The 26,187-nt window shown below is 38.3% G+C and overlaps 1 protein-coding gene across 1 annotated transcript in view; it reads left to right on the top strand.

Moving 5' to 3' along the window:
- Window positions 1-26,187, top strand: part of CSMD1 (CUB and Sushi multiple domains 1) — a 1,986,149-nt gene that overhangs the window by 1,303,772 nt on the left and 656,190 nt on the right. The window lies entirely within an intron of this gene.

The raw sequence follows: 26,187 nt of genomic DNA, 5'->3' as shown, positions 1-26,187 counted from the left end.
TTCCACTGAATGCAGAACCCCAAGCGATGCTTATAGCCTCCCCCTCTGAAGCCTTTGCTGACTCTGCCAGGCACAGTTTTTCCCTGGTTTTGTTCCCCTGGTGCCGTGTTCCTACCTCTGTTACAGCATTTACTTTGTCACAGCTTCACTGTGGGTTTACCTGTCCCACTAAATGCTGATCAGTAGGATCCATCAGCAGGTACCCAGGTGGGTGTTTTTCCAGTGTGGTCCTTTCCCATGCACCATGCTATTTTTAAGACATTCAAGCTGTTGGGTTGCCTTTTCTGTTCTTTCCTGATGACGTCTTTTGGTGTCCCTACTTACCTGCTCTCTTGGTGCTCCTTATGCACTGTTTGGGATCCATGCATTGTCTCTTTTCCCACTGCCTAGCATTTAGTAAAAGGGAAGGCTTAGGATGGACATCTAGAGCTCCTGAAGCACAACCAACTCTATTTTTATCTGCATGATATATTGGGCTTCTGCAGGGAGTTTAATCCGTGACAAATATTCCATAAAAACTAATAAATAAACATAAATAAACCACAATATACATCTTTTAAAAATCACTTTGTAGGTTGACCTACCTCTGCTTTCTCAATATCCCTATTCTGTGATGTCCTAACCATTGTTTATGTAACAGTGGTCCATTAACTGTATGATGACCCTATTGTGTGGCAGTTGAAGAGTACAGAGAAGTAGACACAGACCCCTAACAATTGTCTGTGTATCAATGGTAGACTGACTACATGATGACCCTATTGCCCAGCCTTGAAAAAGACAGACAAGTAGACACAGACCTCTAGGATGTAAGCGTCTGATACAGGGTGTGTCTTAGATCTTTCAGGCTCTCATAATACAGTACCCTAGATTGCTGATTTAAATTTATTTCACATGGTTCTGGAGGCTAGAAAGTCTGAGATAAAGGCCGATTCAAGGTCTGGTGAGGACTAGCTTCCTGGTTCATAGATGGCTGTCCTCTCATTGTACTCTTGTATGGCAGAGGGAGAGAGCATCTCTCCTGTCTCTTTTTATAAGGGCACTGATCCTATCATGAGGGCTTCAACTCATGACTTATTTCCGAAAACCCACCTCCAAAACCATCACATTGGGAGTTAGGATTTCAATAAAACAATTTTGAGAGGCACAAAGATTCAGTCTATCAGATGGCGGATTCCCTAACCTCTGACTAACTCAGGCCCTTAGGTACACTCCCCTACCAAAATCAATCCGTAAATATTTTCACTAGACTTTCTGTTTGATAATCATGGAAAGTGTCATCAAATTAAATTGGACTTAAAAAAAAAGGATGGAATCCAAACCAAGGCAGAAATAAATTGAGGGGTAGATGAAGAAAGAAAGGTTTTTAATAATAAAGTTTTGATAGTTTTTATTGTTAATTTCTAATTCTGGATATTCAATAGGGTGGGACAGGTGGTACTTATAATTTCAATTTTTTTTATAGTTGAACACCTTACAGAAATGACCCACCGTGATATAGAACCACACGGCAGGTGAACCCCCTATTAAATCCATCTTATGTCTGACATGAACTTAACTGCTAAAGCCAAACTTAGGTGGAAGCTTTCTTTGTAAGGAGAATGTCTCTGTCCTTACCTGAACAGGACATGACTGACCAATGCCTGCTTACTCATTTGGTTTGAGAAACCATTCTGTCCTTTCTCTCAATGGTATTCAACTTTTGTTTTTAGTCAGGCATGAGACTTAATTAATAGAAAAAAAATGAGGGTTGAAGAACCTGAGGACCTTCTCAGGTCAGCGATGTAATAAGTGATAAAATGTTATTTCCGTGGAAGGCGTGACTGGAAAACCAAGTGGCATGTTTCCTAGAGAAATGGACATGGGTTTTGAAGCTAGAGAGACAGGATTCAGTAGTTGTAAATGCATGGAGGATCGCCAAGTCCAGGTTTCATCATTTATGAAATTAAGACAATAATGGCTTTTGTCCAGTAGATACAGCAAGGTGTTCGTAGATTGCCCATTCCAGAATGTGGTGTAGGATGGGCGTTCATCAGACCAAACCCATCACAAACTTTCCATCTAAAAATGGGAAGAAGAGACGAATGTAAGTAGAAAGTCAGTCAGGAATTTACATGGCATGGGGGGGTGGTCTTACTCTACAGAGAAGGAGGTAAGATCCAGACCACTGAATTTATTTCTGTGATCTTAGAATAATAATTTGGCCAATCATCAGAGGTGAGCCTAGGACACAGAACTCTCTAGCATCCCAGCTTTACCCAAGAGGTACGTTCTCATGTAGAACGCAGTCTTTGATGTTCTCAAAATTAAATCCAGGCATACAAGTATCTCTTGTACTGTTTATACAATTATCCTGAACTTGGGTCTTCCATTTGAGAGTATTGGTAAATGGATAACAAAATATCCATTAAAGATGCTTAGCATAGGGTCCAATACCCATTTCTAGCTCTTGTCCCACTTCACCCTCTGCTGACCTGTTTTAGTGTTTTTCATTCTATTTCAACATGTTTTGATATTGTGCATGTGTCTCTCTTCTTCATGAGACCCTGCACAGAGTAAAAGATGTGACAGCCATGACCACATGATTACCTTTTCTACTCCAGAATCATGGATGTTGTCTGCCGTGCAGTGCTCACACATGCTTACCTAATGAACGCCAAACATGAGCAGACGCAATAACAGTGGTCCGCTCATGCACTCAGGTCATGTCCATAACAAGAGGCATGTAGCAGTTGGAGGAAAGCAGAAACGTGAGACCTCCTGTTACCTCCTGCAAAGTCCCCTTCACCCAGTTGTGCTTCAAGGTGCAAAGGCCCAAGGTCACAGCTTTTCTCAGACAGACTGACCCTACATGATCCTTTCCCTCTGGATTTTAGTGCTAATATTTTCCCCCATATTGCTTCCAGCCTAAAGGCTGATAATAGCCTGGCTCTTAATTACTAGCTCGTGAGTTACCATACTGCGCCTAGTGGCATCTCTGGATTTACTCTGATACAGAACAGCCCCTTTATAAGTAATCTTGCCTTGTATGATTCTCCTCCAGAGTGACTCTGTTTCCTGTTGGGACCCTGTTGAAGATGATAGAAACTGCTCAGGATTCTGGTCAACCACAAAGGGCAAACTACCCAAAGATTCAGGTGTTTGAAAAGAAACAAACGAACAAAAACACTAGGCTAGGCAAGGAGTCAATCTTTCTGGCAATATCGATCCAAGCTTAACCAAGTGCAGAGAGGCAGAGGCCCTGGCTAGAGAAAAGGGAGGATGTGACAGATGACCTCAAGGGACTTGTGATTTAATAATGGAAGGCTGATATCATGATAGCAGTTATATCATGAGAGTGCTGAAATGAGGTCAAATGTACCGTGTTTTATAGCAAAAGCAAGGATTTTATAACTTGTACATTTAAAAAGTTTATACTGATGTATAGTAGCTGGTACGTAGGTTAAAAACAGATAACCCTTGTTCCATTTGAAGATAAACAGTGCATATATCTGGATACACCACACGGTCCAGATTCCAGCCTCTTAGCACATCTCTTTCTGGGCCAGCATGTATTTTTTTTTCCTAGACCCACCCTGATTATCCATTTGGTCCAAGATAAGCTCCGTGAGAACAGAGTTTTGCTCAGGGAACCCCCTTTCCAGCTGCTGCCCTGCATGGGATTACGCATTGCACTTCCTCATCCTCAAATAGCCCAAGTTAATGAGCACTTAGCATGTATTTACTAATTAGAGGAAGAAAGAGAAAACACATGAAAGGCTTATTTTCCCTATTGTGGAACAAAAGCCCTGCACATTCTCTGTTCTACTCTTCTCGATGGAATTGATGAATCTTGTGAATTTTGCTCCAGAATCACTATGTTGGTCAGTTTATTCAGCCAGATATGATTTCATGTACCAATTAACCCTTAGTAATTCTCATTAATCCTTAACATGCATAAACTTAATCACATAGGGTGGGGTAATGGAATAAGCTATGGAGTTATCTCAGCCCTCTACATAATGAGGGCAATTGATTTCCTACATTCACTCTTAGAATTAAATGACATAGAAGTTTATTTTTTTATCAGGCTCATTCGTTATTGATTAATAATGTTTTCAGAAAATCTCCAAGATAATTAAGGCATTAATTCTGCCTATTACTCTAAATTTCTAATTATTTTAAGCTTTGAAAAGATTGCAACATAAATGGGGGCATCATGCAACAGAAGGGCATCTGGAATGAGCTCAGTGACCATTCCACCCCGATCTTTCTTGCTCCCACTGAGGGATCCTGGGCTCAGCTTTATTCTGAGATTGGATCCTCTCAATCCCAAGGGATTATTAAATTGCTACTGCCTATTTTTAAATGATGGTAAACAGTAGACATCATTTCTTCTCCCTCTTCTTTTTCTTGGCTTTCTCCTCAGCAGAATACAATTTTAGCAACCCCGAGTGTGAGAACCATGAGGCTAGATAATCCGTTAGTGTCCTTCTAACTCCAAAATATAAAAATCTGTAGGGAGGAGGATCAACAAAAGCCTCAGTTGTTATTTTGCAGCTAGAGATTGTTTTCCCCATGTAAAGTTAAAGACAAATGACTTTACAAATTCAACATTGATGTTCTAAGTCGCTCAGATGAATTGATGGCGCATGCTGTGTATTGACCTCTGCAGTCACAACAGTTATCCCCAAGCAGGGCAGGACATTTGATCAGAATCATTATTTAATGTAAAGTAGAATAAAACACTGTGGAGAAACTGAACTATATCATGCATTGTCTTATAAGCCCTTGGGTAAAAATAACACCAGAATATTGCAAAATAAATGACCTAGAATTCTTCTACATTTGACTATAAACCATTTATTTCATCGCCTTTGTTTCTATGGATAATCAATTCTTTTTTCTACCTTGAGAAAAAATACTGAAGCAAAATAGTCCAAGTTGCCAAACAGACTGTCCTGTTAATGAAAAGCAATTGATCGAATATTGTCTTCTATGATGATGTTGAGTAGGTCCATTTTTCTCTGGCTTTTCTTTTTCTCAGAAATAATCATTTGAAGGGCAGATTTTAAAACTTTGGTAGCTCCGTTTTAGAATGACACTGCAAAACGGTGTCTTAACTACTTGATACAGCGAAAGATGCAATCAGAACTGTATAACCTGTGAGTTACCTTTTCAACACGCTGTGCCTGCTTAATCCATTTTCTAAAATATGACATTATAAATGATTTTCCATCTGCCTGGGGCCATACTGCACTTATCCACTTATCACTGTAATTGCTACATTCATAGACTTCATTTTTCCTAAGTTTGGAAAAATTTAAGAACACGTTGAATATGCTAGTTTGTAACATTCTCTTTCTACTTATATTCAGATGTGTTCAAAAAAAGAATTAATCTTATGTCTTGCATAGTTTCTTGTCTTGTCAGATTCTAAGCTTAGTAAGGTTATCACAAAGGGCGCAGTCCAAGAAGAGACTCTCATATCAGCCTTCTCTCTGTAAGCAGTAACTGATGGAAAAGGAAGGGAACGAGAAACAGAAACCATTAATTCTCATTAATGGGGTTAAAACAAGAGATAAAGAAAAGGCAAGTCATCCCAATAGCTGTCATCATTTGGAAAGCAGTTCTTATATGATCCACTTATAGAATGGACTTCTCTCTGGATTTCCAGACTCTGACACTTTCCCATCCAAAATTTTCATGTCAATATGTAATAGGCTTCTCTCCCTCTCACCAGGCTGCTCCTTTTCCTTACTCAGGACCTACAGCCTGATGACTAGCCTCTTCCAGGAGCCATCAAGCCTGCTCTCTCCCAGCACACATCAAAGGCCAATCTTTTCTCTCTACCTCCCAACCACCATTGCTCCTGGCATGCAGTACTTCATGAACATAATCTAGCCCCCCTGTCTACCTGTTTCTCCGTGGTTGACCTCCACACCATCACCAGAGACATCTGGAGAAACAGCAATGGCTTGTAGTCATTCTGCTTTAAACCCTTCAAAGCTTTCCATCACAGCCCCAATAAATCCAAATTCCTTAGGAAGACCCACAGGTCCTCCTTACATCCCTAGTCCAGCCCGTCTTCTTCTTGCCCTCGTGGCAAGTTGTAAGGTGTTTTGTAAAGACCCCAGACATTCTCCTACCTCTCTCTGATCCTCTGTTTTCTCAGATGTCCTCAAAGGACTCTCTTTCCTGCCTTCCTTCAGGCCATTTCTCAAAATTTACCTTCTCTGAAAGACTTTCTTTGGTTATCTTAACTTCTACACACCTTGCCCACCTACCACTTTATCCCTCTTGTTCCTTGTTCTGTGTTTCTCTGTATGGCTTATAACATGTCATATCCACCAAGCATATTTAGTCTTTACATTTATATGGATACGTATTTGTACGTATTCTTATTTATTTCCTATCCCTCCACTCCCCCTACTAGGGTATAAACTCCTTGAGGACAGAGTTTTTTTCTGCTTTCTTCACTGATTATTTACCAAGTAGCTAACAGAGTCATGGGCACAGAACAGTTGCTCAACAAATTTGTGCATTGACGACTGAGTTTCCGAGTTATGCGTTAGCCGAGAGCTGTTATGACAAAGTGATGTTCACATTTTTCTTCAATTATGTCTTTGTATTTCCCATCTTATTCATGCATTCAATCATCACACATTGAGGGAAGGCCAGTAGTTTAGGGCTGTTCAGAAGATGTTCCTTCCCTAGAGGAAATTACAACCTAGTGTTATTTCTAGTTATGTACGTATTTATCAAAAAATGATTGTTGTAATAAACGTAGCAACATTTACTGAGCTTTGAGTAATGAAAGAAATTTATTCTTTCTAAATAGTAGCAGATCAACCCATAAAAAATAAGAATCTATAGAAAGAAAAAAAATCTGCATAAAGAGAAGACGTAGAACAATATTAAATTAGGCAAGTGCCATGGCAACCAAGTCACCAGATCTTCTATATTCCACCTCTTTAATGGCTGGGTCACTTGAATGTCTCATTTGTAGACATTTGCTTGGCATTGGTCAAAAGAGAAGTGTATTTATCAACAAAACAATATGTATTATATGAAAAAGACACAAATAATTGAATGACACATCAATTAGAATAAAATTCTATGTTCTTAGAACATGATACCCACTTCATGTAAGGAAACATTACAACTGTGAGGAATTATTTTTTTCAAGTTTCTGTTATGAGTTGATGAGTTAGTAGTGGAATCTCACTGTCAGTCCAGATTTTGTGCTCTAGGAGGTCAGAAAACACTCTGTGATACATGACTTTTCCTCCTTGCCACTACTGAATGAGTCTGCCCGTCAGTGAATTACTGAGTGGGACATGCCTGATTTTGGAGAGCTCATTTGAAGAATGGGGTGGAGGGCGAACAGGGTTCCTCCAGCATGCTTGCCCAGAGTCAGAGACAGAGGTGGGCTGGGACAGAGGGAGGGGTGAAGGCAGGAGAGGGGGGTGAGGCAATGAATAACGCTGAATAGCCCACTTAATAGGACCTCTAAGACAAGGCTACCCAAGGAACAAAGTCATCCTTCATCCCTTAATCTTACCAGCTGTCCGTGATGCTGTGTGTGTCCCACCCCTAAGACTTTATCCTGGAATATTTTCATCAGGCCCTGATTGCCCAGGTATCTGCATATGCGGTTGTTCTATTAATCCCCAAGGGAGTCATCTTCAAAAATTAACACAATTTGCCTTACCTATTCCCAAAAAACCATGTTTTGTTTCATAATAATATTGTTACAGTCAGTACGCGTGTTATTAAATTGCCAGCAGTGGCACTCATCATCGGGTTTTGTTTTTAGGGGACCTTCTTGTTATATTATTAATGGGTGATTTATTTGAATGGTAGTAGACTACAGTGATTTTTAATAGTGCTACAGAAAAAGCCATGCCTGCTATTCTCTGTGCTGGGTTTCTGGCACTAAGTGCTCTAGATCTTGCTTTGAAGCAGATTTTGACAGTAGGAATAATAATAGCCCCATTAACCTCTAACAGTTGTATAAAGGTCTAATAAAACACAAGGGATAATTGCCCCAATCTACTTTGTTCTATCATAAAATGCAATAATATGGAGTTTTGCAATTGTTAAAGATCCTTGTTTTCTTAACAAAGATCCATCCCCATATAGCATGAATATACTAGATTGCATAAATTGCTTCATAAATCAGGTAAGTAAATTATGCTTGCAGTTTCTAAATAGGCCTTTGTCCCTGCAGGAGCTAAAATATCTTTTAAAATGTTATGGAAACTCTTGCTGCAAAGGGAAGTGCTGTCTGGATACATGAGGAAGAATAGCATCACTGGTGACTAGAAGCAGAAGTAGGTGGTTCATCAATTATTTAACACACCATTTACATAGGTAATTTCTTAAGTAACCAGAAAAAAAAGGATCTATTAAAATATGTAAGACAAGATATAGCATGATTGGATTATAGACGGTTAAATTGTAGTGTAACCCTAGCAGGAAGCAAAATGCTTTTTAAATAGTTTCAGCATACAATTATGGAGTGTAATTGATTAACTAAAGGGAAAAACTCCCTTTGCAAGATGACTAGAGAATGCATTCTTTTATTTCAAAGGGTGAGAGGCAAACAACCTACAGATCATGGAGTACCTGAAAGAACAGGATGAATTTTACATTTTCCATCACTTATTTTTTTGGAAGCCCAACATATCACATGAGTTTTCATCCAATTTTATAAAATAACTTAATCTTCCCAAATAATTGGATGAAAACAAAACAAAGCAAGAAACAAACCTCTGAGGCTCTGAAGAATTGTGGGATTATTGGTGTTTTGTTGTCAATATAGTTAAATTAATGCCAGCAGCATTAGAAGGAATCACCACTTTGTTGTACTTAAATCACCTTATATGATTGAATGTTTGCTGGTGAGTGACTTCGGTCAGAAACTCTAAAGACGGGGGCACCTGGGTGGCACAGCGGTTAAGCGTCTGCCTTCGGCTCAGGGCGTGATCCCGGCATTTTGGGATCGAGCCCCACATCAGGCTCCTCTGCTATGAGCCTGCTTCTTCCTCTCCCACTCCCCCTGCTCGTGTTCCCTCTCTTGCTGGCTGTCTCTGTCTCTGTCAAATAAATAAATAAAATATTAAAAAAAAAAGAAACTCTAAAGATGAAACTAATTAATCATGGTAGCTCTTTTATAAATTCAGTGAAAGCCCTCNTGCTGGCTGTCTCTGTCTCTGTCAAATAAATAAATAAAATATTTAAAAAAAAAGAAACTCTAAAGATGAAACTAATTAATCATGGTAGCTCTTTTATAAATTCAGTGAAAGCCCTCCATTTTATACACAAGGAAACTGAGTCAGTGAGTTACATTATTTAGCCTCACAGTAAAGACAGAACTGGAATACTCAGTATCATCGAGGAGAATTCAGAGAGAAGGTACATGTCCCTTAAGCCTCATCATTTTATTTAAATCATATTTTTAAAGGTGCGAAGAGAAAACTGAAAATATTTTCGGATTAAGTCCTTTAATTTGAGTGCTTATAAAATTACAGGATCATAACATTGAAATTGACTTCCAGTTTTTAGGGAGAGATCAGTTTGCCCAGACTTGGTAACTTCGCCTCACCGAATGAGAAATTTAGGTAAATGAACTGATGCTGGCCAAATGGTGATTTCACTGACAATTTATGTTAATTTTAGGACAGCAATTAGTGTGTTCAGTAACATGGAAAAATGTCAGAAGAAACATGGGTGTGCCATGTGTCCAGATTAAGGGAGAAGGGGAAACACCCACCTTTCTCCTGTTATTCNGTGCCATGTGTCCAGATTAAGGGAGAAGGGGAAACACCCACCTTTCTCCTGTTATTCAGGGAGAACCCACCCAGAAGACACTGGTGCTTCCAGATTCATGCCAGGGGCGGGTGAACTCATGTCCTACGGACATCACAGGCAACCCTACAGATTTGTATGCCTGACATGTGCCCTACACAGTGTCTTTCTAACATTTTACTTGTTACCAATCTCTCTTTTTAACTGTTTGTTTGAAATGATGATAGATTCTCAGGAACTTGCAATAAAGTCTACAAGGAGGTCTTACACCTTCACTCTTGTCCTGAATGGTAACATCTTCCCTGACTATAGCTTACTATCACAATGCGTAAATTGACTTTGGAACAATCCACAGAGCTTACTCAATCCACAGAGCTTACTCAATTTTATGTGCACTCGTGTGTGTGTATGAGTGTGTGTGTGTGTGTGTGTGTATTGGTGCCATTGTATCATGTGTGTGGGATCTTGTAACAACCACCACAAACAAGATACAGAGCTGCTCCATCCCCACAAGGCTCCCTGGTGCTACCCTCTGACTACCACTCCTCTCTTCTCCGTCTATCAGTTTGCTATTGCAAGGATATCATATAAATGGGATTGTTCAGTGTGTAACCATCTGCGATTGGACTTTTCCCTCAGCACAACCTACTTGCCATTCATCCAAGTGTCATGTGTTAAGCTTGTTCCTTTTTTTTTCTCTCTCTCTCTAAGGTGTACCTTGGCTGATTTACCAGTTTGTTCAACCATTGTCCTGTTAAAAGAGAGTGGGTTTGTTTCCAGTTTGGGGCTATTTAAAATAAACCTGCTATGACATTGCGTGATGAATGACTTCTGCATGAACATGGGTTTTTATTTCTCTTGAATAAATGCCAACAAGTGTAATTGGTACATCTCACGATATTTGCATGTGTAGTTTTATAAGAATCTGCCTGACCTATTTCCAGAGTATCTGTATCATTTTTCACCCTCACAAGCAATGCTTGTGTGATCCAGTTTCCCAGCATCCTCACCAGCACTTGATGTTACGCATTAAAAAAAAAAAAATTCTGCTAAGTAGGTAGTGATGTCTCATTATGGTCTTAATTTGCATTTCCTTAATGGCTAATGATGTTGAACATCATTCCATGTGCTCATTTTCCATCTGTACATCTCCAGTGAAATGTTTGCTCACATATTTTGCCCACTTTCTATTTGGATTATTTTTGTTTGTTTGTTTGTTTTTCCTGTTCAGTTTTGAGGGTTTGTTACACATTCTAGATGCCCATCCTTTGTTAAAATTGCAGTTTGCAAATAATTTCTCCCCATCTGGAGGTCACCTTTTCATTCTCCTTTTGCAGAACCAGTCTCTCTCTCTCTCTTTTTAACTGATAGAGATCTATAAATGAATGAATGAATGAATGAATGAATGAATGAATGAATACATGAATGAATGAATAAAATAGATTCTAGTTTCTGCAATCACACATGGCATGGGCAGGAACAGCTGGCTGATGGCTGCCCTAAAGAGGAGAGGTGTGAGGCCACATCCCCAGAACCCCATGACTTGCTTGGATCCTGCAGGCTGTTTACAATATTAAATCCTACATTTTAAATGCCCTATATATAGAAGGCAAAGAAACTGATAAAATGTCCTTATTTATAGTCCCACAACTTATTAGATATTTTCATGGGGATTCAAATGAGCTATAATAATCTTAAATTTGGGGAATTTAAATTATAGAAATAAAGCTTAATTCAAATAATAAAGATTAAAATAAATATATTTTATAAATTCTAATTGATTTTGTTCCTAAGTTTCCTTATCTTTTATTTATACTTTGACCATACATTCTTAGGTTTGAAATGGACAGTTCTGTTTCCCTTGTTTACTCTGTTGTCTTGGCTGCAAAATGAAATGGCCTTAATATAAATCATCAAAGAAATATAACATTTAAAAAAAGAAATGTAATGATGATATTTTAACTTCAAAAGTGTTCATATTTTTTGACTCTACCCAAATTAATTAGCACACTAATTGGGTTAATTTAGATAATTTAATCATAGTAAATGACTATATTTATTTGATATAGTATGTATTTGGTCATATTCCTTGAGTTCAGTGCATTTACAATATTTTTATAAAGAAGCAGATTATGGAGGGGCGCCTGGGTGGCTCAGTTGGTTAAGCATCTGCCTTCAGCTCAGGTCTTGATCCCAGGGTCCTGGGATAGAGCCCCATGTCAGGCTCCCTGCTCGGCGGGGAGTCTGCTTCTCCATCTGCCCCTCCCCCCTCTCATTTTCTCTCTCTCTCCCTCTTTCGCTCATTCACAAAATAAATAAAATCTTAGAAGGAAAAAAAAAGAAGCAGGAAATGGAGAGATGTGATATGTGGAAGTTTATGCCAGGGAGAAAAATAAGTTGTGTTTTAAGAAATGTATGTGAAAATATATTGCAAATCAAAGAGATAAGAGGCTAAGATTAACAAACTGGGTAATTATTAAAATGCTTTACAGATGGAAAGCACCATATTTTTCAAGTGCTGTATGTTGCAATTATTATTAGAATACTTACAGGGATTTCAATTTGCTTATTTAAATCACCTATTTTATAGTTTGATCTGTCAATCTGAAAGATATGTAAATGGTATAAACCATGTGACATACAAACAAGATACTTTCATTATGTACCGGGGAGTATCATAGCTTCAAGTAAAAATTCATGCTTGCTAATTAATATGTAGAAAATTTTCCAGACACGCCCCTGCCCCAAGAAAATCTTTACAGCTTTTTTTTTGGTGTAAAGGTATGCATGATAAGGATTCCACAAGTCTTTGTAGGTTTCTGATATTGGGGGAAAATGATCCCATATACTTATGTGTACTTTTCAGAAGGGCTGATTCACCTGTTATCCTTAAAGAGATAGAAGAGAATTGGGAGAATATCAAATGCAATAGGTAACTGTGTCATGTAATTAATATAGTGGTAATTTCTGTGAAATGAAAGAAGAATCCTATTATATATTGAAGAAATATTTGCTGATAGATCTATAATCTACGCCCAGTTGGTCATGTTTGAGTATGCTTAGAATAGCACTTAGCTATAATCTCTCCCACCAACCAAACAAAGTGCCATTTTACTGACTTTCAGTCACAGGTTTCTAGAATCCATATAGAAATTATTTGTGACAGATTTTGACCCAATGTTAGTTTTTCACTACATGCTCTTTACATTACAATGGCCTGCTTAAACTTGTTTTAGTTGAAAGAATAACTTCATTTCTGGTTTTTATTCCCTTTAAAAATGAAAGTAACAAACTAAAATCCCTTTTTTGGATGTTCTTGTAAAATATATGAACATTTGAACATTTTTCTCCAGGATTATCATCCTTCAAAGTAATATATAGACACTTTTTAAACCTGGTAGAAAACAAATGAACAATATCCTATTCGTGTTCTCTTCTGTATCTGTGATGAACTTTAATGATCATAATATAAAGCCAGACTTACGTTTCTCATAATTTGTATATTAATACTCACTCTTTTAAGAGGTTTAGGTGGAATGTACTTTGCTAAAATGAGGCTAAGTATACAGACAATTTGAGCAATTCCTTTTTACTTTTTGCTACTCAGCATTTATTATTGAGCATTAAGTGTTTTGATAAAGGACACTAATTTGCTAATCCTGCATTATGGCACTATAATTTTAATTGAATTAAGATCTTTGTTTGTATTTCAAAGTGCTCAAAGTTTTGTTGCATCTGTAAGATAACATTTTTTTTTTTTTTGGACAATGTCCTAAGGGCCCTCTCTACTTCTCCAATATCGTTGCCCTATGCATGACAACAACCACGCATGCACACGCATACACACACGCACACACACATGCACACACACTCAAATAATGGCAACTGCCTTTGCCCTTGCTGATTAATTGACTATGAATATCCTTTCTTCCTTGGCCCCCTCTGCTCCCCAAACTTTCCATTCTCTTCTTTGAACGTGTTCCAAATCATCTTTTAAAACCGAAGTGAGATACCGTCTTCCCTACCTCTCTGGACCCACTCCAAGAGGCTGAGGTAGAATAGTGCTCAGGGTCTACAATTTCCCTTTGGGTGCAGAGTGAAATCCAGCACTTTTCCTGAAGTCTGCTAAGGCTCTGAGACCTGGACTTTGCCTCCGTGTCCAGGACCCTTCCTTCTGCTCCCTCCTGTGCTCCCTGCATTGCAAATGCATTTATTCTCTTTGGCCCATGCCTTGATTGTGCTGAACCTGTAACTGTCTCCTGCATTTTGTATGAGCTGCTTCTACTGATGGGCTGCTTTTCTCATGTCTCTCATTCCTCAGGGGTGTCCGGGAACTCCATCCACACCTGTGGGGGCTTTCACATCATCTCTCTGCTGATGATTCCTGAAATCACAGGTTCTTTCTGGGCCTCTGCCTTGACCCCAGACACATGTGTGCTGCTGTGTACTTCACACGTCCTCTTGGACATGCAGTAGGCAGGGCGTATGACCAGCTCTGTAGTTGTTCAGCCATGTGACCCCCCTCCACCTTGTTCCAGGCAGCCCAACATGGGACAACAGAAGCATTAAAACCTGAGCATGACATTCACCCATCCCTGTGCCTGGTCTGGGGCCCCTTCTGTTTGTGAAGGTCTATACCTTATCTGTGTTCATATTCATCAAGGTCTTCTCTGAGCAACCCCAGTGCACCAACACACACACACACACACACACACACACACACACACACACACACTTTGCAATCCCCTTCCAGTCTTAATTTCTTTTTATCTCTTCTCATTATCTAATGATTATATGTTTATACACATATATACATTTTAATGCATTTTAATGTTATGCTTGCTGTACAACGGTGCTGGGGACTCAGTAGATATATAGTGAATGAGTGAATGAACAAATGAACTTCGTGTGGCTGCCTTCTCCTCATCCAGCTCACAATTACATGATCCAGTCCTCAAATACTTATTCCCTGAACACTCTACCTAAGTTACCCACCTCATAGCCTTACCTGTCTTACCACTGTGTAGCATCTGTCAATAATGGGAAATATTTATTTAGCCATATAAGTTTTGTTTTTCTTTCTAGAACATAAGCTCCTTGGTAAGAGGCCCTCGTTTATACTTAGTTGTATACTCAGAATATACACTGCATGCAGTAAACATTTGGTAGTAGTACTGCTTTGTTGAGTACCTGTGTGGGTTTCCTTGCTGTAGCACAGCACGTGGTATGGAGTTGGTGATGCACTGACAGTCCCTCACGTCTTCTGTAGTCTGCATATATGATAAATGGATATTGACCACAGAGAAGAGTTTCAATATCGCATACCTTCTTTAGATTATCAGTGTTAATATTAATTTTACTTTTGTTATTGAAGAAGGCATATTCACATTAATCCCATGGAAAATGGGATCACATATCTTTAAGATATAAAGGACAAAACACCATTAGAATATTCAAATTTTTCTGAAGGAAGAGCTCCCCTATCTAGAAGCAGTGTTTTTATAATGCATATTCAGGTCCACAGGCCCCAAAATATCCAGCCCGGGGAGGCTTACGGGCATAAGTCAGACTTTCCATGTTTTCCTCAGGAGAGTCCATTCTCAGAAATCTTTATTCAAGTGTAAACGTCAGGTGGCTCGGGGTCAAATGAAGTGCATGGGAGCTGACAAGCTCCATAAAGAGCATTTTATCTGAGCCCCTTCCTTCCTTCCAGGATGTGGTAGCCTGGAGGTGGGAGAGATCACACACATTCCCCTGGTGTTGGGCAAACAGCAGCCTCAGGTGTGAAGGGGTTTGCCCCAGGACACTGAAATGGGAAGGGCTAAAATTGAAAGTTAGAAGCCACTATTTAGTACAGTGTTCACAGCAGTAAACAGTCACAACAAGTAGCCCGATGTCTGAGTGAGGCACGGCATGATTTTAAGAGTAGGTGTGGGGTCTGGTCCAGAAGGACGTTGGCCACGGGGAAGGGAGAGTTCTGCTATGCGTGCTCCTGGAACCCAGACACCCCAGCTCAGCCCTTGCTGGTGACCTCCATGACGGAGGAGCAGAGGGACCAGGAAGGAAAGAGAGCTCGGAGGGCACCTTCACAATGGGACACGCTGGGTCCTGAAGCCGTGCAAGTTACAATACTCATCTTCCTACTGACGATATTCCAGCCACATACTCTCCTTTGTCGTTTATTTTGTTATTGCCGTAGCTGCCTCATATTTTTCTTAAACTAAAGGGAATTATTACAAATAAAATAGCATTAAGCTAATTTCTTAATTTCTCAAATAGTGATGATAGTATTTACCTTATTAGGTCACTTTAACCATTTATCACACTTCATATAAAACACTTCGCCCTGTGCCTGACACAAATAGGCAGTTAGTAACAATATCCATTGTCACCATTTATTTTTGTTGGGACAGAAACCAAAGTGTGGGCACTGGGCATGGTTACTGGGAAGAGAGTAGTGTTTCTACTTTCACCTTCATTCAGGTAGATCATTTTACTTTGAAATATCAATTTTAAATGCCCTGTATTTGAAGGGAAATTATAAACTATACACCTAACCTTCCCTCTATTGAGACAGACTTGGTAAGTGATGTTCACATGTATGGTCCAGAAGAGAAGCCATGAAAGTATCAACATAATGCGCAAAACCGCTCTCACCCTCCCTATGCCCCACACACCCAGAAGCACACACCCACACACACACAATGTGTCTGATTTATATTTTATTTGGATGTGATATTTTTAAAAATTCATGTATGTGAGTAATTAGGTCACCCATTTAACGTCCTCAAAATGTGTTAGTTTATAAAATAAAAATATAACTATTCTAGTTTTTTTTTTTTAGAAAATTTTTTAGAAATTGAACTGCATCATGTCAAAGGTTGCTCAGCACAACTGTGGCCAAGAAATTGAACTGCATCATGTTAAAGGTTGCTCAGCACAACTGTGGCCAAGATAAAAATCAGCTTCAGGCTGTCTCTAATTCCCGGTTAGCTTTCACATGACTCCACTCATCTCTTAACAAAAACTAGGCAAATAAAAGTCTATGTTGAGATTGGCACTGATGTTATCACAGGGATTACCTTGACTCAAATCTAGCTGGTATAAAACCATGGCAAATGATGGCTAATTGATGGGTGCACGGTTACCAACGACCTATTTGGAACTCATCCCTCACCTGATTCAGTTACTGTGCTGTCTCACTAGCTGAAAGCCCCTCAACACACCTGTAGGGTCTGTCCACGAGCAGTTCACAGTGCTTTTGATTATTTCCTCCAAGCCTAGCAAATCTGAGGTTTGTGTTTTAAGTTTATATTTTATGTTTCCTAATGCAACAACTCCATTTAGCTCCTCTTCCCACCATTCTAAAATGTGGTGTATAATATATCAATACTTACTGTTGACATTTTATAACGTCCTTATTACTTAATTTCTTAATTTGATATTTTGCAACTTTATTTAATTTTAATTTTATGCATGTGAAATGCTAGAGAAAGTAATCTCTTTTAGAGGTGCTCCCCCCCACACACTTTTTTTTAGCTGACTGATATAGAATTACTGGGCCTCCAGTAAGTGGGTAGTGACTGTACCAAAGACACTTCATGTCACTGGACCTCGGGGATGAGCTGTCCTTAGCTGCATGCCAGGGAAGTAATCAGTGGGAATGGCTTCTATCTGAAGAGGAGGAAAGTGAAATGGTGTAAATAGAGTGAGAGCAAAATGTTTGGCCATCTTCAAGAAACAATCTTAACTATTTCTAAATGTCTTGTCATATACTTTATTTCCTAAATATTTTATCAAAAGGAGATGCTGGCATTTCAGATGGCATAAGCTTGTGATATGTGGGAAAGGCAATATAAGAGTTAACTAGATCATCCTGTGGAGTCTTAGTCTATGGTTAGTGTCAGCCCTCTGGCACTGAGCTGAAAATTCTGTGATTGACTTAACAAAAACTGTAAATGAGTAAAGAGACATGCAAGGGGGGAGGGAAGGTCTACAGCTCCTTGAAATTCATAACATGCTCCCCAGAATCATATTAGAACACGTGGTCATTACAGATTAAACCAAAGCATGGAGTTGTTTGTTGTCATTTTCTCCTTTTACAGATGGGTTGAGAATGATTACGTTAATCACATTTTTACTAATATGGTCCTTCAAATGCAGCATATGAAATGAACACATAGTGTATAATCCTACATAAAGCAATCAAAGTGAGATGAACTTTTTAACTTGGTATATTTCATTCATTTGATTATTTAACACTAAACAAAAATTATGGATAATTTTAAATATACACAAAAGCGGAGAAAGTTGTACAAAGAACCCCTATGTCCTCCGGTCCATCTTTGGTATTTCGTCTGCTCACCTACTCACAATTTTCCCCCTTAAGGTATCTTGAAGCAAATGCCAGACATCACACTATTTTATTTGTAAATACTTAACATATAGGTGTATTTAGCTGTCATATATAGACTGATACACCTTTTACATAAAACATGTCTATAGTACAATTATGAAACACCCAACAAAAATAAATTTATTAATCCCTTAATTATATAGTTTTTCAGAGTTTTCCCAAATTATCTTTAATATGTAGTTTGTATAAGTTAGGATCTCAAATGTCCACACTTTGCAGTTGATTGATGTATATCTCCAGCTTATGCATTTTAATCTCCTTTCCTCTCCCACATCTATGGTTTTTTTCTTCATTTTTCAAAAACGCCCTTCACAAATGTTTAAAGGAGGGCTTTAGTTCAGAGACCATGTTTCACATGGTTGATATTTTCAGTATTAAAATGCTTATACCTCTAGCCTTTGTTTGCTTGTTTGGTTCCCGTATCTTTCCATTTTGCTTTTGGACTAACAAGTGTTTTAGAAAAACGAATAAAAATCTCCTTCATATTATATTTTTAAAACTCAGTTTGGGTTCAATTTTGAGTTCAGTTATGCTACTTAGAAAGGAACTAATTGGAGTAAATGAACAGTATTAATAACAATTTCTCTTAGGAGAAGTCATGTGTCTGTATTCCTTTTTTTTTTTTTTTAAGATTTTATTTATTTATTTGACAGAGATAGAGACAGCCAACAGAGAGGGAACACAAGCAGGGGGAGTGGGAAAGGAAGAAGCAGGCTCCCAGCAGAGCAGGGAGCCTGATGTGGGGCTCGATCCCAGAATGCCAGTATCACGCCCTGAGCCGAAGGCAGACGCTTAATGACTGAACCACCCAGGTGCCCCATGTGTCTGTATTCCTAATCTGACATTTGTTTCTCAATCTGGAAAACAATCTTTTTGTTTATTTCTATTTGGTTTTGTTTTTCTTGGTGTTCATTTTTTAAAATTAATAAACAATTATTTTTGAAAAGTTGTTAGGTCACAGAAAATTGTGTGGGAAGTACAGAGAGTCTGACTATATCACCTATCACCCCATGCCCTGACCCTCAAACACACATACAACCTACTCCACCATCAGCAGCCCTCACCAGAGTGGTTGGTACATTTGTTAGAACTTACAAACCAGCACAGATACCTCATTATCAACCCAAGTCCACAGTTTACAGTACCCTTCCCTCTTGCTGTTGTGCATTCTATGTATTCGAATAATGCATAATGTCAACTATCCACCATTATAGTTTCATACAGAATAGTTTCATTGCCCTAAAAATTCCCTGTGCTCCACTTATTTATTGTTCCTTTCCCCCCCTAAACCCTGAAAAACCCTGGTCCTTTTGCTGCCTCTATTGTTTTACTTTTTCCAGAATGTCACATAGTTGAAATCATACAGTATATAGCCTTTTCAGATTGGCATATTTCATTTGGTAATACGCAGGGTTTCCCCCATGTCTTTTCATGGCTCAATAGCTTATTGCTTTTTACTGCTGAAGAGTATTCTGTTGCCTGGATGGAGCACAGTTTATTTACCCATTCACCAACTGGATGACATCTTGGTTGCTTCCAAATTTTAGCAATTATGAATAAAGCTGCTATTAAGGGGCACGTGGGTGGCACAGTTAGTTAAGCACCTGACTATTGATTTTGGCTCAGGTCGTGATCTCACCATCATGAGATTGACCCCTGCACTGGGCTCCCCACTCAGCGGGGAGTCTGCTGGAGATTCTCTCCCTCTCCCTCTGCCTCTTCCACTCCTGCTCTCTCTGTCTTTCTAAAATAAATTTATAAATCTTAAAAAAAAAAGCTCCTATTAAAATCTACACATAGGTTTTTGTGTGAACCTAAGTTATCAACTCCTTTGGGTAAATATTGAGTGTGATTCCTGGATCTCAGAGTTAGAATATGTTTGATTTTGTAAGAAAGCACCCAAATATCTTCCACACTGGCTGCACCATTTTGCATTCCCACCAACAATGACTGAGAGTTCCCATTGCTCCATATCCTCATTGGCATGCGGTGTTATCAGTGTTCTGGATTTTTCTCATTCTAACAGATATATAAGAGTACCTTGATGTTTAATTTGCATTTTCTTGGAGCATCTTTTCATATGCTTTTTGCTACCTCTGCATTTTTGCTGAGATGCCAATCCAGGTGTTTTGCTCATTTTAATTGGTTTGTTTGTTTTCTTATTGTTGATTTTTAAGAGTCTTTGTGTATTTTGAATAACAGTTCTTTTATCAGATATGTATTTTGCAAGTATCTTCTTCCCGTCTGTGGCTTCCCTTCTTATTCTCCTAAAGTCACAGAGCAGAGGATTTTAATTTTAATAAAGTCCAACCTCTCAATTTTTTTAATGCATCATGACTTTAATGTTGCATCTAAAAAGTCACTGCCTGGAGCACCTGGGTGGCTCAGACGGTTCAACTCTTGATTTCAGCTCAGGTCATGATTTCAGCATCATGAGCTGGAGCCCACGTAAGGCTCTGCACTGGGAGTAGAGCCTGCTTGAGATTCTTTCTCTCCTTCTCTTTTTGCCCTTCCTCACCACTCTCTCTCTCTCTCTCAAATAAATAAATAAATCTTTTTAAAAATGTCATTTCCAGACACAAAGTCATTTAGGTTTTCTCTTGTTACCTTCTGAGAGTCATGTAGCTTTGCATACTACAATTAGGTTTATAAGCCATTTTGAGGTCATTTTTTTGAAGGATGTGAGATCTGTGTTTAGATTCAGAGTTTTGCATATGGATGTCCAGTTGTTCCAGCACCATCTGCTGAAAGGTCTGTCTTTTCTCCATTGAATTCCCTTTGCTTTTTTGTCAAATAGAGATCAGTTGACTATATTTGTGGGTTTGTCTTTGGGCTCTCACTCCCCTTCCAGTTTATTTGTCAGTTTTGCCAATATGGAACTGTCTTGATTACTATAGCTTAATAGTAATCTCCATTCTGTATGGGAATTCAGAACCTCTATCATGCTACAGTTTCACCCAGAATGCTTAAAATGTAAATTTGCTTCTTAAATTGAGAAATCTTGGGCTAGGGAGATCTTGCAAGAGTGACACTAAATTTCAGTGCACTGAAAAATCTAGAATGTATATATTTTTTTCCAAATGGCTTTTTCCCCCAACATTTCACTTTGTGAAATATAATAATTTATTATATTATTTTAAATTAATTATTTAATAATATATTATTAATCATATAATGATTGTAGATGGTTGCTAGTATTTATTAGGCACATGTAGTGTAGGAAATTTTAACAGTAGTTACTACCTCCTTTTATGTTAAGGAACCAAGGTCCCAAGTGCACTTAGCAGATCCAAGGTCTAATATCTGAATGCCAAGCACATCTACACATTATATTATCCCTTCTTTATAAGAATCACTGGATGATTAAACTTTCTACTGGCATTTATAAAAAAGAATTTTAAGACTTTCCACATTTAAAATCAGTGCTTTATATTTTGTTATATTCCATTTCAAAATAAAAGAGACGATATTTGTAATTTTGGATAAATATGTACTATTGTGTTCAATCACTTACATGAAACACATATTTATTCTGGCCAATTTATGGCCATCAGTATTATGTACTTTAATTGTATCTGAATATAAGGTATTGAAATACTTCAAAATAGTTAAACAGTTAAACAGATTCCGTTTTCAATGGTCTGAACCCACTGAACACCTTTATTTAAAAAAAGCAGAATAAATGAGCAAAGAAATCACTAAAAATTGATACTAAAATTTTCAGGTTTAAAAGTAAGAAGTCTTTAAATTCAGATAAGCAAAAAAAAAATGGGTGAATAAAGAAGAAGAGGGATCAGAATAAGGTGGGGATGTGCTCAAAACTGCTCACTCAGCACCTTGACCGTTGAGGACAGTTATGGACACTAGAGCCCACACTATCTTTTCCTCTCCTAAGAGACTTTAATGGGGCAAAGATCAAATGTTTTTACTGGCAGCACTTTGCTATAACTCAAGGTTCCAAAGTCTTCAAGACAGCTGCTTGTTCCGAAGGGCCATGAGCCATTCATTAGAGAAACAGGGCCCGGGGAATCACCAGCCATGGCGTGGGCTTTCAGAGCAAACTGTAAACAGTGCTCCGTACTGCCTGAAGTGTTCAAACGGACACCTCAGAGACTAGTTTATTTAATAAACTGGCAGAAAGATAGCATTTGCACCGAGAAGGTCTGCAAGAAAATAAAAACAGAGTTATTTTTCTTATACATATCTCAATAATGATTCTTCTTTATAATTTATTTTAAAGGTCAGTGTTAGTAACTTTAAATTAGAAATAGAGTAGATGAGGCTTCCCTATTCATCATACACTGAAATGATAAAGACATCAATGGTCTTATCCAATCTATCCACAAGTGACAGATAACTTTCTTCACCTATCACACATCGGGTAACCATATGCTTTATTGTTCAAACTGGGGCTTTTTTTGAAGTCTTTTTTTGGGGGGGGGGGTTCTGGCACAAATACTAAGCAGCTTTTTTTGAAGTCTTTTTTTTGGGGGGGGTTCTGGCACAAATACTAAGCTAGACATAACAACAGGTATAAATTGGAATTCTTCCTGGATATATCATGACGTAAGTTCCTGTACGCAGCACCACATGGACATTCAAGGAGAGAAGCTGATTACATCACATTTGTAGTCATGCCTTTAAATTTGTGTATAATCCTGTATTTATTGGATGTGGACTGGATATTTTGTTAGATTCTGTAATGTGCTTGAACATAACTCTTCACCGCACCCCCATTTCACTCTACCCCTCCTAGTGGCATCATCTGTTTGAATGAACTTCTGTGTGGATATGGAAAAGGCACTTATTCAAGAATTTCTGGTGAGACCACCACATGGAAGGAAGAAGGAAGCTGATCCTGTGATATTTGTGGTCTCACCTCCCTATTTTGCAAACATGAGAACAAGTTTAGAGGTTTTGAGGCCCTTCCTTGAGGTCACACTGCCGCCCATGAAAGACAAATCTTTGGACAGTACTTTCCTAGTGAGTATTCCAGACAGCTTTCATTATCCATGAAGCCAAGAACTCAGGTGGATGAGCCAAGCTCGATTTTACAGAAACAAGCCCAAGCTTAGCATCAAATGATACTTTCATCATGTGTAGAACCGTTTTAAGGAATGTGTACAGGCGAAAAAACAATTAGACTGCTGTGTCATTAAATTCAATATAGTGGGTGAAGTGAGCCCTAGGGTAACTTTATTTTGTAGCCACTCTTTTGGGAAAAAAACAAAAACCAAAAACAGTGACTTCACTTTTCCAACTCAGGATCCAATTTTATCAGTCAACTGAAGTGTTCCCAAAACAAGGGAATCAAATGAGTGATTCCCAAACTCTGCCATTATATTTTTTATGATGAGACCAGCAAATCAATTCATAACCAATATGTCTCTTACTTTTACTTCAAGAATAGACTTAAATTATTTTGATCCTTCTTTTTTTTCTTTGTTGAGATATAATCAACATATAGCATCATGTAAGTTTAAGGTGTACAACATAATTATTTGATACATGTATATATCATGATATAATTACTATAATTAGGTTAGTTAGTGCCTTCATTGCCTCACATAATTACCTTTTTTGGTGGGAGGGAGGGTGGTGAGAACATTTAACATCTGCTTTCTTTTTTTTTTTTTGAATAATAATTTTTTATTATGTTAGTCACCATACGGTATATCCTTAGTTTTTTTTTTTAAAGATTTTATTTATTTATTTGACAGAGAGAGACAAGAGAGGGAACACAAGCAAGGGGAGACTGAGAGGGAGAAGCAGGCTTCCCACTGAGCAGGGAGCCTGATGCGGGGCTCCATCCCAGGACCCCGGGATCATGACCTGAGCTGAAGGCAGACGCCCAACAGCTAAGCCACCCAGGTGCCCTATATCCTTAGTTTTTGATGTAATGTTCCATGATTCATTATTTGCGTATAACACCCAGTGCACCGTGCAATATGGGCCCTCCTTAATACCCATCACCGGCCTATTAACATCTGCTTTCTTAGCAACTTTCAAGAATATAATATACTGCTATTACCTATCCATGATGTACATTAGGTTCCCAGAATTCATTCACCTTATAACTGGAGGTTTATACCTTCTGATAATCTTTCTGGGGCTGTTTCCCCCACCCCTAGGCCCTGGCAATCACCATTCTACTCTCTATTCTATGAGTTCTGCTCTTAGATTCCAAGTATAAGTGAGATCATACAATATTTTTCTTTCTCTGACTCATTTCACTTATAATGCCCTGAAGGTCCACCATATTGTTGCAAATGGTAGAATTCCCTTCTTTCTCATGGTTGAGTAACATTCCATTGTAAATATAAACCACATCTTCTTTATCCATTTATCCACTGATGGACACTTAGGTTGTTTCCATGTCTTGACTATTCTTACTAATGCTAGTGCAGATATCTCTTTAGACAGTGATTTCATTTCCTCTGGATATATACCCAGAACAGGATTGTCTAATCATATGGTTGTGTTCCTAATTTTTTTGAGGAACCTCCATACTGTTTTCTGTAACAGCTGTACCAATTTACATTCCCACCATATGTTGATCCTTCTAAGTGGAGTTTGCCTGAATCTAGAAATGTTGGTTCCAAAATGAACTTGCTTGTTGCACTTGATTCCAAAGATAGCTGAAGGGTAAAATTTGGCCAAGTTCTTCTCCACAAATTCAAATAGAAAATTTAGAATAGCATAAAATACATAGAAATGGTGAATATAATAAATGCTTTGATGGGAAGACTAGAGCCAGTTTGGAATACGATCTGCAGCATTCAGAATGAGGGTGAGTCTGCTGAGCCATGGTATGTTATGACTATTTTAACTTCTGTATCATTATCCCAAACTGGATTCCAAAGAGAACAAATAACATGGGTAAGAGAGTGCAGCCTGATTTGGATGGCATGTAAAGAGGATAGAATATATGCACGTCATTGGCAAGCAAAGAAAACATCTGCATCTAAATAGGAATGTTAAGTATCAAAGAATCATTCAAATGAAAAAATATTTAAAGTTGTGAATTTTCCATATTTAGAATAAGCCATCATTAAATTAAAATCAAGAAAATTTTATCCATTTGGTGTTAATCTGTTAATTCAAATGTGTTCTCATAAGTTTAGGTCATGCTTTTCCTCCACATCAAAAAAATCTTTACATGATTCCAATTTTTCTAAAACTTAGTATTCTGATACACATTTTAAATAAATAATAACATTAAATAAAAGCAAGCAAACTATTAGCTTAAAATTTATGAATATCCTTTAGTTCTGAAAATCCTGGCAAAATATTGATATCAAGTGAAAGCAAAGCAGATATGGTTTGGCTGGGAGAACATTGACTCTGAAGTCTGAAGAGCCATTTGAATCTAAATCCCTAGTTGTAGGGTCACTGGTAAATCATTGAACCTCTTTGTCTCAACTCCTTCATGCAGAAAAGGGATGACAACCTCACAATGTAACTACAGGAATTAAATTAAAAGAGTATGTAAATGTTTTCAGTAGAAGAAAGACTAGGCACAAAAATGATACTCAAAAAATTGCTTTAAAGGTATTTCATTTTTTTTCCACCTAAAATCATGCTTTACCATGGCGCTAAAATACCCCCGGTGTGGGAGAATGCTGACGCGCACATATGGGTGGTGGTGGTATAATTCTGAATTCCCCTTAGGCAGATAGCTTCACACCATTATGTGTAATTGCTTTAGCAAAGAAGTGATGATGACATGATGCCCAGAATAAACAGCTAACTGGTGATTTTGTGGAAGACTGTGGAGGAGACAAAATGCAAGAGCTGGGTCTTTGCTGATCTTTTCTCACCAGAGTCCATGGGCTGCTCCTGGGGAGCACCAAGATGACATAGGCATGAAATATTTTAAAGAGAGGCACACACCCGTGGAGATTTTTATTTGGTGTAGTGATCCAACTTTCCTGTTGCTCAAATCCACTTCCCTCTTCTTTGGTCCCATAGAGAGTTGTTCA

Source organism: Ailuropoda melanoleuca, chromosome 18 (assembly GCF_002007445.2).
Source record: "Ailuropoda melanoleuca isolate Jingjing chromosome 18, ASM200744v2, whole genome shotgun sequence".
Classification (NCBI taxonomy): domain Eukaryota; kingdom Metazoa; phylum Chordata; class Mammalia; order Carnivora; family Ursidae; genus Ailuropoda; species Ailuropoda melanoleuca.
Note: the sequence above shows the minus strand (reverse complement) of the source record. Positions and strands in the feature narration are given on the sequence as shown.